The sequence below is a fragment of the Dasypus novemcinctus genome, chromosome 21, assembly GCF_030445035.2.
Source record: "Dasypus novemcinctus isolate mDasNov1 chromosome 21, mDasNov1.1.hap2, whole genome shotgun sequence".
Classification (NCBI taxonomy): Eukaryota; Metazoa; Chordata; class Mammalia; order Cingulata; family Dasypodidae; genus Dasypus; species Dasypus novemcinctus.
Window position 1 is genome coordinate 85,048,264 of NC_080693.1, and position 15,479 is coordinate 85,063,742.

Sequence of the window (15,479 nt, forward strand, 5' to 3'; positions counted from 1 at the left end):
TTCAAAAAAAACGTTTAATTAGTAACAAATGCAAGTGCTAAATCATATCACAATCAATTTAACTTGGGGCAAAATCACATCTGCTATAAGACTTCTGAAACTACAATACAATTCATCTGTTTCCAATACACAAATGGACAAAGGATAAACATTTTCATTACAATAAGGAGAGATTGGGAGGGAAACATGAGCCATGGGTCCTCTACAGGTCAGTAAACCTGCAGGGCATCCTCCATTCGATTTCAGTCTGAGAGTTTTTTTTTTTTAAGATTTATTTTTTATTTATTTCTCTCCCCTTCCCCTCCACCCCCCCCCCAAGTTGTCTGCTCTCTCTATCCATTTGCTGTGTGTTCTTCTGTGTCTGCTTGTATTCTTGTTAGCAGCACCCGAAATCTGTCTCATCTTGTTGGATCATCTTGCTGCTGTGTCAGCTCTGTGAGGTGCCATTCCTGGACAGGCTGCACTTTTTTTGCGCTAGGCAGCTCTTTTGGGGCACACTCCTTGCACGTGGGGGATACCCTGTGTGGCACAGCACTCCTTGTGCGCATCAGCACTGAGCAGAGGCCAGCTCGTCACACAGGTCAGGAGGCCCTGGGTTTGAGCCTTGCAGCTCCCATGTGGTAGGTGGATGCCCTATCCATTGGGCCAAATCCACTTCCCATGAGAGTCATTCTTAAGATGATGGTTTCTTCTCCTTGGGGCCTGATGGGAACCCATCCTTTCCACAGGCTTGCCCAGTGGCCATTTTCTTGGTTCCACTCTCATCGAGCATCTGGGTGTCGACCAAGCTCCAGACCTCTCCTTCCAAGGGTTTTGGGGTGATTGCCACACCTTACCCAATTTTTGGGTTGGAGTCTTAACCCCCCTCATACAGTGATGTGAAGACAACATGCCCCCTAACCTTTGGCATACAGGCTCAACCCTCTCAGAGCAATGAGTTGACCACTGGCCTTCCCTAACCTTTGGGGGACAGGTCCACCCCTCTCAGACCTGTGCGGTGCTGACCTTAACCGCCATAATCCTTGGGGAATGTGCTGCACCCTCTCTCTACCCTGGGGTGGCAAAACTCCCAGAACATCAGGTGGGGTTCCACTCTTGGCCCAAGTCAAATCTTAACTCCACATCTCAGCTCCCATGGTTTTCCTCTTGAAGTCCTTTCCCCTTCAGTCTCTCCTTTCCATATCACTTTTATTCCAGGCTGACAGTGGTTTTGTTCATACAGCTCTCTCAAAAACTGTTGGTTTATCATGCAGGAAGCAGGGGTCCAAGCCATCAGACAGTAAGACTTTCCACAGGTCTTTCCGAGATAACTGCATCTTCCATCCTGATGTACAAGTTCCAGGTTTAGTTAGGGCCTCCAATGGGGCGCTTTCCTCTGGGAGCTTGATTTCCACAGGCTTGGAATTTCCAGAATGTTTGTTTTCTTTGTGTCTGACAGTTCAGTCCTCAGTCTATCTCCTCTAGCGTTTGGTATAAGTTGCAAGCAGAAGCCAAGCCTCATTCTCTGGGTTTACTTTGGAAATTTCTTCAGCTAAATGCCCAGGGCCACCATTTTTTAATTATGCCTTCCATAAAACACCAGGAGTTAATCTTGCTAAGTTCACAGCTACTTCAAAACACGGATCGCCTTTTCTCCAGTTCCCAATAATAGTTTCATTTACTTCTAAGGCATCGTAAAAAGTCTCTTCAGCACCCATATTGCTACCAACAGTCTCTTTAAAGTGATCTAGGCCTTTTCCATCAAGCATCTCATAATTCACCCAAAAAATACCCATTTATAAAACCTACTTATAAAACCGTTCCAGCATTTCAGTAATTGCAAAAGCACTTACCCACTCCTTATTACCAAATTCTGTATTAGTCAGGCAAAGGGGTGTTGAGGCAAAAGACCAGAAATTGGTTGGTTTTTATAAAGGGTATTTATTTGGGGTAGGAGTTACCAGGCCATAAAGTGTAAGTCACTTCCCCCACCAACGTCTATTTTCAAATGTTGGCGCAAGATGGCTGGCGACGTCTGCAGGGCTCAGGCTTCCTGGGTTCCTCCCTTCCAGGGTCCTGCTGCTCTCTGGGCTCAGGGTTCCTCTCTTCCTAGGGCTTGTTTCTCCTCTGCGAGCTTACTTCCCAGGGCTCCAGCTTAAGGCTTCAGCATCAAACTGTCCTTTGCCATGTCTTTTGACATGACCCAATCAAAGCCCTAATCATAACTTAATTATCTCCAGAAACAGACCAGATCACAAACATAATCCGTATCTACTTTTGGAATTCATAGCCATATCAAACTGCTACACCCCCACTTTCCATTTCCATGACACCCTGGCTCACCAGGCAGCAGGGAAGGCTCCAGGAGCTCCTGTGGCCGTGGTCCCACCAAGTCCCCGCATTCCACGAAGTGGCAGGAGCAGCACATATAGATGGGGAATCGTGTTTTGTTGTGGAGTGCTGTGAGTTTTAACTTGTGCAGATCTGTGCACCCCACACTGCTCAGCACACAGCCCAGTCCCTCACCCTGGAAGCCACCCTCCAGCCCTCTGCAGGCTTCGTCTTGTCAAGCATCCTGCAAACCCGCAGACCGGCGTTTGCTTGCCACGGCCCCTGCGACCTGCCCAAGCTGCCGTGTCCACCAGGCCCATCCCTTTGTCCATGCAGTGGCCGCGCCCCAGTTAGTCACCAGCCGCCTGCCGGACTTCCAGTTCAGGGAGATTGCAGGCAGCTGCTGTAAACACGCCCGGGCAGGTCAGGACTTGCGCACGGGTTTTCCTTTCTCCTGGGAGAATTCCTAGCAGTGGAGTCCTGGGTCCCACATCCAGCCTGTGGTTCACTTCACAAGTCACCGGCCCGCTTTTCCAGAACCTTCCTCCAGCACGCACGCCCCAGGGCCCGGAGCCTGGCGGGCTGGGGCTGGGTGTAGCTGCAGTTCCTGGCTGAGAATTTTGCACATCTTCATTTACTTAATCGAAGGTCACTTTTTTGGAGGAGGAGCTAAAAAGCACCCCCAGTGTCCCCGAGGCGGCCCTGCAAGTTAACGTGGTTAATTTTAAACAAGGTCTCAAACGCTGGGCATCAGCACAGCAAATATGTTGAAAGGCGGGTCAGGGGCGGGACCCCAACCCTCACCGTCCCCGCCTCGGCCCCCGCCTGGGGTGGGGTGGGGTCTCGCAGTCCAGCCGCAGCCCAGGAAGAGTTTGGGGCGGGGAGACGCGCCCCTCGTGGCACTCCGTGCGGGCGACCTCCCGGAGGGGCCCCTCGGCCCCAGCGCGCGCCGCCCCCCTGCGGACCAGCCCCAGCCTGGGACAGGGTCGGGGGCCTGGGGGGCGCACGGGGCCCCGCCCTACCCGGGAGGCCTTTACGCCCACCCCGCCGGCGGAAGAACTTTGACGTCGGCGACACCGAGTGGTGCGGCGACGTTGTCATGACAACACCACGGGGCTTGGGCGGAGCCGGAAGAAACTGCTGGGTTCCGGGTTTCCCAGGAAACGCGCGGACGCTCCCCTCGGGGGCGGGGCGAGGGAAAGCCAGGAGGGACGCACTACCCCGCGCACGCGCACAAGCGTAAACGCGCGCGCGCGCCCCGGGGCCCCGCGGCTGGGGGGGCCTCGGTCTGGTGCCGGGGGTGGGGGCAGCCGCCTTCGGTCCGCGGGGCCCACACCCGGGGAAGACCTCGGAGGGGTCCCCGTGGTCAGGGGCCGCGCAGCCGCGTGTCCCGCCGGGCGCGGTGCCTGCTCCGGGGCCGCCTGCGCGGTGCAGGGCTCGCTGGGTCCCCCTGCCGCGGGCCAGACCCTCCAAGCCGCCCTGGCAGCCCCCCCGGGCCGCCTCCCGCGCCGTGCCCGCGCCCCCGGGGCCCTCAGGGCCCCTCTCCGCCCTGGCTCGAGTTCCCTTCCCCTGGCGCCGTCAGCCCGCGCGGGCCGGCCCGGCGTCCTGGGGCAAGGCAGGCTCTAGGAGCAGGGGCCGTGCCCGCGAGCCCGGGAAAGCGGGGCGCTGCAGCTGCGCCCGGGCCGCACGTGCTGCTCAGGACCGGTCCGGGCGTTCCCAGGAGCCCTGGCTTCACTGTGTGGTTTCTCTGGTAACAGCTTTAGGAGGATATAATTTATTAAGATACAATTCACCTGCCGTTCAATGCACCCATTTAAAATGTATAATTCCGTGGATTTTAGTATATTCAGAGTCGTGCAACCTCACAGTTTTAGAACATTTTCATCACCCCCGACAAACCCCCACCCGCCAACAGTCCCCCCCATGCCCTTCCAGCAGCCCCTGGCTCCGCTCACCAGTTTCCTCGACGGGTCCCCTGTGCTGGGTTTTCTCTGTAAAGGGAATTATCCCCTTTTGTGACCAGCCTCTTCACTGACTAACGTCCTCGAGGCTTATCCGTGTTACGTGGCGTGTTTCAGAACTCATTCTTCTGGATTGCCAAACAGTCGGTAGTACCCACCCATCTGCTGATGTACACTTTTTGGCTGCTGTGGACATGGGTGGACAGGTTTGTGTGATCATGTTGACCTTTCTCTTGAGCGTATACCAAGGAGTGGAACTGCTGGTCGCGGGCATGTGGTGACTATTTAATCGTTTGAGGAATTGCCAGCCCATTTTTCGCATTTCCACCAGCATGGAATTTTCTGTCTTGTTCAGTATAGCCATCCTAGTGGGTGTAGGGTGGTAGCTTGTGGTTTTGATTTGCATTTTCCCAATGGCTAATGATTTGAGCATCTTTTCATGTGTTTTGGGGCCATTTGTATATCTTCTTTTGGAAAATGTCTATTCGGAGCTCACCCACTTTTTTAACTTGTCTCTTTACTACTGTGTTGTAAAGGTTATATTGATATTGTTGATGTGAGTCCCTTATAAGATTTATGATTTGCAGATATTTTTTTCTAAGTTCACTTAATGTCATCAGGTGCAGCACAAAAGTTTGTAATGTCAAAGTCCAATTTTTTTCTTTTGTGCTTGTCGTTTTGGTGTCATATGTAAGAAACCACTGCCAAACTCAAGGTCATGAAGATTTCCCCCCTATGATTTCTTCTAAGAGCTTTATGGTTTCAGCTCTTAAAATTGGTTGATTTTTGTATATGGCATGAGGTAGGAGTCTGTAGTAGTTTGATATGGTTATGAGTTTCCAAAAATAGATATTGAATTATGTTTGTAATCTGGTCTGTACCGGGGCATGACTGGGGCTTTGACTGGGCCACATCATCAGGGCATGGCGAAGAACAGAGGTGGGGGTTTTTTGAGTTGGAGTTTGATGCTGAAGCCTTAAGCTGGAGCCCCGGGAAATAAGCTCACAGAGGAAAGAGAAGCAAGTCCCCAGGAAGAGAGGAACTCTGAACCCAGAGAGAAGCAAGCCCTGGGAAGAGAGGAACCCAGGAAGCCTGAACCCTCGCAGACGTCGGCACCCATCTTGCTCCAAATAGACTTTGGTGAGGGAAGTAACTTACACTTTATGGCCTGGTATCTGTAAGCTCCTACCCCAAATAAATACCCTTTTTAAAAACCAACTGATTTCTGGTATTTTGCATCAGCACCCCTTTGGCTGACTAATACAGAGTCCAACTCCCTTCTTTTGCATGTGGATATCCAGCTGTCCCAGCACCATTTGTGGAAAAGACAGTTCTTTCCCGATGAATTGTTCCAGCACCCTCCTCAAAAATCAGTCGAGCGTAAAAGTGCAGGCCCGCTTCTGGACTCTAGTTGCGTCGATACCCAACTCCCCTCACATCACACTGTTCTGGAGTATCTAAGTCCTCCAACTTTCTTCTCCATTTTCCAGGTGGGTTTTTTGGCTATTCTTGGTCCCGTGAATTTCTGAATGAAATTCACAATCAACTTGTGGATTTCTGCAAAGAATCCATTGGGACGTTGGTAGGGATCACGGTGAATCTGTAGATCAGCTGGGAGAGATTGCCGTCTTGACAGTACTGTCTCCATGAACACGGGTATTTTTCCATCTATTCAGGCCTTTCTCCTTTCTGTCAACAAAGTTTATAGGCTTCAGAGTGAAAGTTTATACTTTTATTAAACTTATTCCTAGGTGTTTTATTCTTTTTGATGCATTTGTGAATGAAATTGTCTTCTTAACTTCATCTTTGGAGTATTCACTTCAAGTGAACAGAAATACAATTGATTTTCTGCTCTGTTCTGTCCTGCAACCTTGCTGACTTTATTAGTTCTAGCAATTATTTAGTGGATTCCTTAGGATTTCCTACAGTCAAGATCCTGTCATTTGAATGGGCAGAGCTAGACTCCTTCCTTTAGAATCAGAACCTTTTATTTAACATGTCCTTGCCCAACTGCCCTGGCCGAAGCCTCCAGCAGGACGCTGAATAGATGTGGATATCAGCACTCACGGTTTATTTCCATTCAGCTGTTACCCCAAAATATTAAATACACGAGGAAACAAGTCCATACAAAGAATATCACAAACACCTCAACCCATTTCCCTTTCCTTTCCCTTCCTTTCTTGTTCCGTGTCCTTTCAGTTTGGGATGGGGCAGGGACACGGGTGACAGAGCAGGGTAACGCCAGGCCCACCGCGACTTGGGGGCTTCCTCGTCCGTCTTCGCCATGCCCTGGCGGGTTCTCTCGTGAAACGCGTTTGGAAACTGCGCGACGAGGTGGACTGGCGGCGGGTGAGTACCCGCTCCCGGGAGGCCTGACGGGCGGCTCGGCGGCCGCGGGAGGAGCGCGCGCTCGCGGCGGGAGTCAAGGCTGGGAGGGACGGCGGCAGAGAAGAAACAACGGGACCGACGTCCAGGGTGGCGGCCGCGGGCACGGCGTCTTCACAACACCAGACGTGGTGCCCAGTAAAGGTCAGCGTATGGGCACAGTGAGAACCGGGCCTGGCGGTGACCATTCGAAGACCCGGGGCCCCTGATGGTCACAAACTCTCCACAACGAGCCTGGCGCGGCGGCTGCGAGACAGCAACGCGGTCTTCGGCTCCTGTAGCAAAGCAGCTTCTCCTCTCGGTGCCGTCCTTGAGTCATCAATAAAAGTTTAAATTAAATTCAGAGGCTTCTTTGAGCAACCAGCGGCCCCACCGAAGGGTGGGGGCCGTTCCCAGCTTCCGGAAGCCTCGATGAGCACACGGAAGGAGCGCCCCAAAACCATGTGTGAAAGGAACGGACGCTCTTCAGGTGAGGTGCTCGCTGTTGGAACAGGCAGACCTCAGCTCTCTGGAGAGTGAACGCAGATCCCTCGTTCCCTGGTGACCCCGTGGCGGGGACAGCTGCTGGGGCTCTGGGTCCTGGTCCTGCTCTACTGAGGAAACCACCGTCCTCGAACGTGGCGCTGTCACAGCGCTGCGCCGTTCCCCTCGCGCTCCTGCTTGTGCCGTCCATTTCTTAGGAAACGTTTTTAAAATATCATAAAGCTGGACCCTCCCAGCTTCTCCACACTGAGTCCAGATCTGCAGCAACTAGCTGAAGCCGAGCTGTAGATTTCTAGAAACCCTGAGAACGTGTACGTCCGCTTGAGGGCATCCGCAAAGGGCAGTGGGCCTCTCCCCGTTTTGAGGAGGTGCCACCGTCTCCCAGAGCAGGGCGTGAGGACCTCTGACCCTGCTGGGGCTGGCCTCGGGCCTAGGCGGCCGCTCGCACACCGCCGAGGGAGGGCGGCGCCTGGCCTGGGCCTCGGGGGCGCCCGCTGCTCTCCTGCCCTCCCCGCTGGCGCTCGCGTGCCTGACGGACGGGCCCGGCCCGCTTCCTCCGGGTCTCGGCAGGGTCTCGGGGCGCCCTCCCCCCTTCCCGGAACTCCAGGAGCCCCTGAAACCCTGCACGGGTGGCCGAGGCCCGAGGTCCCTGGGCCCCCGGAAGGCCCCCCCGGCCGCCCAGCGCCGAGGCCCTCCCCGTGGCCCCTACGAGGTGCCCAGGGCCCTGCTCTGCGGGGGGCCTCGGCCGTGCTGGGCGGGCAGGGACCGCCAGCCCCCAGGGGGGATGGTGGTCTGCGCGGGCCTGAGGCCGCTGCCCCGCCCGGGGCCCCTCACACGGCCGGGGAGGGGCTGGGGCTGAGGGGAGGGGGTGGCGCTCCCGCCCCCGCCGCTGTGAAGAGACCACCGCGGGCGAGTCGTCCTCGGCGAGCCAAACATCCTGGGGGCGCCCGCCACGGGCGCAGGCGGGGGGGACGCGTGGCCCTCCCGAGCCCTGAGGCGGGAGGACAGCCAGGGCCGGACGGCACCGTGCCCCTGCCCTGTCCCCCACCGCGCGTCCATCCGCCCCGTCCACCTCGGCGTCCCCTGCTGTTCCCCGCATGTCCACCAGGTGGCGGCGACGGTCGCCCGACGCCAAGCCCAGCCCCCACCCCAGGCCTGGGAGCTGGGGCAGGAGGGGCCAGGGGAGAGGGGCCGGGCCCTAGAGCAGAGCTCTGCAAGAGGCCCGAGTGCCTGGGCAGAGTCCTGCCGGCCACGCTCCACAGGCTCGGCCAGGAGGGCAGACGCGTCTGCACGAAAACAGACCCAGGGCCTCGCGCTCACGCGGCGAGGCCTGAACTCGAGCCACATGAACCCCCTAGACAGCACATGCATACACGGACGTGCGCGGTGCCACACACGCACACGCACGCATGCACACAGCTCACGCCACATGCACACTGCACATGCATGCACACTGCACTCAGGCGTACACGCGGCACACACGCACGTCGTGCACACACACACACCGGCCTCTCTGGGCCTCCAAGCCTCACGCTGGGGGAGTTCGGCTGCTCTTTCCAGGCGCAGGGCCCAGTTCACTGGCCTTTCCCAGTGGGGACTGGACGGGCCAAGGAAGGAGGGCGGATGACAACTGGGCTGACACCCCAGGGCCGGAGGCCAGAAAGCCGGGCCCTGAGGCCCCACGCAGGCGTCTGTTGGCTCCTCAGCCACAGAGGAAATCTCAGCACCCACCTGGGTGGGGTCAGGGCAGTTGGGGGGCCGGGCCACCAGGCCTCCGGGGGCCACGTCGCCCCCCACGGCGCACATTCTGCAAGGCCACGAGGAGTCGGCGTCTCACCGCCCTGGACGATGCCACCAGAACCTGGGCGGAGCAACTGTGCCCCCCACGGCTGGGGTCATCTCTCCAGTGGGCAGCCGGGGGCAGCCCCGGTTTCCGGCCACCTGTAGAAGTGGCTGCTTTTCCAACTCTGAGCAGGAAAAGGCCTGATGGAAAAAAGACGTTCTCAAGACAAAGGCTAAACTAACTTTTCCTGAAATTGCGTTACTTTCTCTGAAACGCACCAGAGAAGCCACCCCGGCCGACTCCACACCTGCTGGGACTGGAGGCACGCTCAGGACACCTGCTCGGGCCGAGGGCAAGGCCACCGCGCCTCGGCCCCGCCAGCTCTGGCGTGGCGTTGCGCCCTGAGCCTGCCTCGCACCGCCAGCTGCATCCCAGCGAGAGGGCACCTGCGCACCCTGCAGCGGGGCCTGGCCCCTCGCCTCCCCCCAGATCAGCATGGCGGTCAGGGACGTGCGCCCCTCACAGGCGCGGCTCCCGCAGTCCAGCCTGCCCGAGTCGGTCTGCCCTCCTCCACGCTGAGTCCCCGACATGGGCTCGGTTCACCCAGGTCTTCCAGCACGTTCTGGGCGAGCGCGGAGGAGGCTGAGGGCGGTCACGCCTGAGTCAGGGTGCAGGGCCCCGTGGCTGGAGCACCCACTGCCCCGTGACCGGGCGCCCCGGAGCCCTCCGTTGTGAGTCGCGGAAGGAAACGCTCGGGCGCCGGGCCAGCGCCCTCCTCCCAGGGCCGGCTCCCCGTGAAGGTGGCAGAGCGCGGGCCTGCGGGGGCAGCCCCCGGGTGACCCATCTCCAAAGAAAGGGAAGACGCGGGTCAGGTGGGGGCGGAGGCGCGGGAGGAGCGCGGGCCCCCGGAGAGCGGCGGCCAGGGGGACACAGGCGCCCGGGAGGGGGACCCCCGCACACCCGGCCTCTGCGCGCTCCGGGGAGCCCGAGCCCTGCTCCAACACCCCGCGCGCAGGCGGCGCCGCTGCCTCCCGTCGGCTCGTAGGCCAGCCCGGTGCCCGATGCTGCCTCGCGCCGCCCGTGGGGGCCCGGCACGCTGCGACCCTGCCCGGCCGGAGCCGGCCCGCGGGCCCACGAGGGGCTCCAGATGAGCGGCGAGAGGAGCCGGGCTGGAGCGCCGAGGGTGACGCTTCAGACGCGGCTTTAAATACTCACGAGCGAGAAAGGGGGAGCGCGGGGAGCTTCCCGCGGCTCAAATTAGCTCCCGCCGGGGGGGCCGCCATCTGCGCGCGGGGCGGGGGCGGCGGGGCGCGCGACGCGGGTCCTGGGCCGGCACCCCCGACTCGGGTTCGGGTCACTTTCAAGGCAATTTGGGTAATTTAAGAGGCAGAGCGACAAGAAAACAAGGGGACGTGGGGCGGGAGCCGGGGCTGCCCCTCCTGGAACCCGCGTGGTGGGCCCCGCCCTGCCGCCGGGTCGTGGGCTGCAGCGGGAGGGGCCACGCACCGAGCTTCCTCCCCCACCCCGGGGACCCCATCTCAAGCCGGGGCCAGCTCGCCCCAGCCCCCCACCTCGCCCCTCAGCCCCCCGCCTCACCCCTAGCCCCCCATCTCACCCCCCAGCCCGGGGCCCTGCCCGCCCCAGCCCCCACCCCCCCCAGCCCCCCGCCTCACCCCCAGACCCCACCTCACCTGCCCCCCGCCTGGGGCCCTGCCCACCCTGGCCCCCCACCTCGCACCCCAGCCCCCCGCCTCGCCCCTCAGCCCCCCACTTCACCCCCCCAGCCCAGAGCCCTGCCCGCCCCCGTCCCCCGCCTCGCCCCCAGCCCGGGGCCCTGCCCGCCCCAGCCCCCACCCACCCCCCAGCCCCCCGCCTCACCCCCAGACCCCACCTCAACCCCCCCCAGCCTGGGGCCCTGCCCACCCTGGCCCCCCACCTCGCACCCCAGCCCCCCACTTCACCCCCCCAGCCCCCCGCCTCGCCCCCAGCCCGGGCCCTGCCGGCGCCACCTCAGGCTCCAGACCGAGGCTCGGGGCGTTGGTGGGCGTGGACGGCCCCCTGCGCCTCACCTGGGCAGAGCAGGGGGCACGGCCGTCACCTGCTCGAGTTATTTAAATCTGCCTTTGTCAGCTAATGTATTCTAATGAGCAAGTGGGTGACAGAGCTGGCAGACGCGGGATGACACCCAAGTTAAAGAGGCACCGGGCCACCCGAGCGCATCTCGGAGCCTGCTCGCGCCCCCGCTCCCACCCGCGCGGCCGCCCACACGCACCTGGAGTCGCGCCACCCACCCGGGGATTACGTAAGGCCCGGGGTCCGCGGAAACCCCACCTCGCCCGCCCGGCTCCGGCCGCGCCATCGGGGAGCTGGCCGCTGGCCGGCCCTCGCGCCCCGCCTCCTGGGCGCCCGGCGCCCCCCACACGGGCCGTCCAGGTGGCAGCCCCGCCTCCCCCCGTGGAGGGGCTCGCCGAGGCCCGGGGGTCCCACCCCCCACGGGGGCCACGGCCGACATTCCGGTTCTGGAGAGTGAAACCTCGAGACCTCGGGCAGGTCACGGGCAGGTGCGTGCCCAGGGGAGGGCGAAGGTCAGCCGGGGCTCCCCGGAACCTCGGGGTGGTGGGAGAGTGGGGTGGACGGTTCCGGGCGGAGGCCCCCACTGCAGGCCAGGGAGGCAGGCGCCGAGAGCCCTGGCACCCGCGGTGGCTTTTTGCGCCGCGTCTCATTGCAGAGTTTCCCGTAATACTGAGGACGGCAGGGCCCCCGCCCAGCCCAGGCCGTGGCGACAGCCCCCCGCGGCGCCTTCCTCATGGGTGACGGGCCGGGGCCGGCGTTCCTGGTGCCCAAGGCCCCGTGTGCCGCTGCCGTGGCGTCCACCTGAGGTCCCGCCGCGGCCCAGGCCCTGGAGGACAGACTGGCCAGTTGCCCCCGCGGCCCCCGCCGGGATTCGCCCGCCGTTCCTGGTTCAGGGCTTGAGGAGGAGGCCCCCGAGGGTCCCTGCCGCCCTGACCCCCGGGCGGAGGCCGTGGGGCTTCTCCGTGGCCCCCCCTGCTGCCCTCACCTGGGGGCGGCGGCCCGCGTGGCGCTGCGCAGAGCACCGGGGGCTGGGGAGCCCGGCCTGCCAGCTGAGCACAGCACCCCCAGCACGCGGCGCGCCGGGCGCCCGGCTCCGCTCTCGCAGGCTCGGGCGCCCCTCGCGTCTCGACTCGTCCCGGAGCCCCTGGCGGCGGGGAGGTCAGGACCTGCGCCCACAGACGCGGCCGGGCGGCGCGCCCGCCTGACCGCCGGCCCCAGGCTCCATGCCCGCGGCCGCCTCGCGGCCCTCACCCGCCCTTGCCCCTGCCCGACCCGGGGAGCCGCCGGCTGTGGGGGACCCCGCGCCCTGGGCCTCGTCGCGGCAGGTGGACGGGTGAGCCGGCCAGGCCGGGAGCCGGGGGCAGGTCCTCCGAGGGCCGCCCAGGCCGGCAGGGGAGAGGAAGGAGGGACGAGGCGCTCGCACTCCGGAAGGCTTCCGGGCTCGGGCTCTGGAACGTTCTGGGCACCACCGGCAAAGGCTTTCGTCCTGGAACGACGCAGGCGAGAAGATTCTGCCGGGAGGCTCCCCGTCTTAGAGGGAAGACGAGCTGCCAGGGCGCGGGGCGGAGGGCGCGGGAGGAAGCCGCCCCCGGCAGGCACGAGGCCTGCTGGGCCTGGACCCCCGGCCGCCCCTCGGCGGAGCCCAGCCCGGCCGGCCCGGCTGGTGGGGACGAGCGCTGCTGGGCGGGCACCCCAGAAAGGGCTCCTGCTGCTGAGCAGAGCGCGCGGCTCCCGGCGCCGGCCCTGCCAGGAGAACAGCTTGCTGGAGAAGCCGCGGCTTCTTCCTGCAATTAAATCCGGACCCCCCTTTCTACGTGACGCGGCGACGAAGCCGCTTACATAACGCAACTAAAAATAAGCGCATGGGGAGATGCACGCTTTTCTCTCTGTTTCCAGCCCCCTCCGCCTCAACGGCCCGTCCTGCCGGGGGTGACCGGGGCGCCCGGTGGAGCCCCATGGGGCCCGGCTCTCCGTCCGTAGTCACTTCCGCTCGACGTCCACCCGGCACCCTGCATGCGCAGGGACCCAGTGCCAGTGCCTGCGGGTGGGACCCGGATTCGGGGCCGGGGTGGGGCATCTGAAGGTCACCGTGGTAGCCGCCTCCTGGTTTGGGTGGCCTGCCTGCCGCAGACTGACACTCAGCAGCGAGAGGGACAGTCAGCGGCACGTGCCACCTTTTCTCGGTGCTTCCCCGACATGACGCTGGTTTATAGAACCCGACTCCCCCCCAGCTGCCCCCCCAGCACCCGGGGGCCTGGCCCGGGGCAAAGCGGGGGGGGGCCGGGGTGGCTCAGCCTTCTCCGTCCTGAGAGTGGCGTCCCCTGCTCCTCTTGGAGGTGGGGGGACCCCAAGGCTGGTAGGCGTCCTCCCGGCTGCTCTCCCTTCGGAACGTCCAGGCTGGTCACTGGAGCCCATCGTCACCCGGACGCGCTCGCAGACAGGGGAGCGCCAGGCGGCGTGAAGCACTCAGGAATGCCCCCACATAAGAGGGGGCCAGGACTAAAACGCCCCCCAGCTCCCACCCTGCTTGGCCCGAAGTTCTCACCCCAGACCCCAGAGCCGTTTCATGGGACTCCCGGGGGGCGAGCAAGGCCTCTGAGCCCCCTCGGTGCTGGTGAAGGGCACAGCCCGGCAAGGGCCTCGGCGGAGGCGAGGAGAGTGGACTGCGGCGCCCCGCCCTGCGCCCAGGAGGCCCAAGCCCACTTCCAGGTGCACCCGGCTCGCCCACCCTCGTCCAGCACCTGCCGCCCGCCTCTTGGTGCTAAGCTGTGCGGCGCCAGGGCCACGCTCCCGCGCAGCAGGCAGCCTGTGGCCGCACGGAGCAGGCAGAGGTGCCGGGGTGGGGCAGGGGCACGCAGGGGCATGCAGGGGCAAGGGCCATGCTCCCGGCTGTCAGCCGACCCGTTCGGCCTCGACCGAGTACGGGACACGCCTGGGTCCGGGGGCCGCAGATCAGGTGGTGCAGGGCCCAGGGCAGGTGGGGGACCCCCTCGGGTGCTGGGCGTCCCGCGGTGTCAGCCCAGACCAGCCCAGAGGATAGCGGGAAGTGGAGGCAGAGCAGCTGGTGAGTGTCCAGCCTGAGTTGCGTTTCTGTCACTTGCAACCAAAAAACTCCGGTAAAATGTCACGGGGAGCAGATGCTTGACCATTAAAGCAGGAGGAGGAGCAGCCCAGACGCCGGAAGTGCAGGCCCCGCAGCAGCGTTGGGAGGTTCAGGGCTGGCTCGAGCCGGCGCCACCAGGGAGGCTCTTCCTGGACATGACTTTCCTTTTCCTGCGTCCACGGGAAGCCGGGCTCAGGCCACGCGGGCCACAGAGGCTGCAGGAGGATTCTGGGGCCCAACTCGGTCCCCCACTGCCCACTGGGGAGACCCCAGAGGTGGGAGGCCGCGTCTCCCCACCCCACGCGGGCCTGTGCTGGCCGGGGCTGGGGCCGCCCACTGCCCAGTGCTGAGCCGCTGGCGGAAAGTGTCAGCTTAATTAATCCGAGACACTCCGATCTGGTGTTTTACAACGTAAAGCAAATAATTCCCCTCTGCTGGCCTGATTTATGTAAATATTTCTCCAAGGAGCTGTACGGGGAGGCCTGCTGCCAGCTCCGCCGGCTTCTCAGCAGACCCGGCAGGAAGGGCCTCAAACCCGGGCCGCTGGGAGACCTGCTGCCTCGAGGTCAGGCCCCACCAAGGCAGTCCCAGGGGGACCCCCTGGCTCTCCCCCCGGGATCCTCCAGCCTGAGCACACTGCCCTGCCCAGGAGGATCTTGTGCCCCCTCAAGGGTCCTCTCCCCCCAGGATCCGCGCCTTTCCAGAATCTTCCTCACGGGGTCCTCCTCGCCCAGGATCTTCTTCCCTCCAGAATCCTCCCCCAGGGCCCGCCCCTCTCCAGGGTCTTCCCCGCCCCCCAGGCTCTCGCGCCCAAGGTGCCCCCTCCCCGGCAGGGCCGGCCGGGGCGGCCCGCGCGCTCCCGACTCACCTCCGCGAGCGCGGGTCGGGGCCCCCGCCCGCTCTGCCCCCAGCAGACCCTCCCGCCTCGGGGCCCGCCGGGGACCGGCGCCAGGGCCCGACCGCCCGCTCGGCTCCGCGCGGCTCCGCCCCCCCCCCCGGCCGCGCGGCCCGCGCCCCGCCCCCGCCTGCCGCTCCCCTCTTCCTGCTCCGCCCGCCCCCTCCCTCCCGCCCCCAGCCCGGCTGTCGCCCGGGCCCCCCTCGGGCTGTTCCCAGGGCCCCGGCCCACGCCCCGCCCCCGCTCCTCCCCCCGAGATCGATGCCGCTCCCGGCCAATCGCTGCCCTGAGCAGGTCTCCAGGCCCCGCCCCCGCGCCCGCCCCCTGCCCCCCGCTCCGGAACGCGCCAATGGGAAGGCCGGCGCGGGGGCGGGGCCGGGCGGTTGCCTAGCAGCAGCGGGGCCCGCCGGGGGCGGGCGGGCGGGGGCGCCGATCGCGGCGCGGCGCGGCGGGGGCGGGGCCTGCGGCGGGGCGGGGCCTGCGGCG

At 63.5% G+C, this 15,479-nt stretch overlaps 1 long non-coding RNA gene across 1 annotated transcript; it reads right to left on the reverse strand.

Moving 5' to 3' along the window:
* Positions 1 to 7,795, reverse strand: LOC131275113 (uncharacterized). Its single transcript, XR_009182568.1, has 2 exons — positions 4,266 to 7,795; positions 1 to 3,012 (listed from the first exon to the last, which is right to left on the reverse strand). It is a non-coding gene; the product is annotated as an uncharacterized lncRNA (long non-coding RNA).
* Positions 7,796 to 15,479: the final 7,684 nt, after the last annotated feature.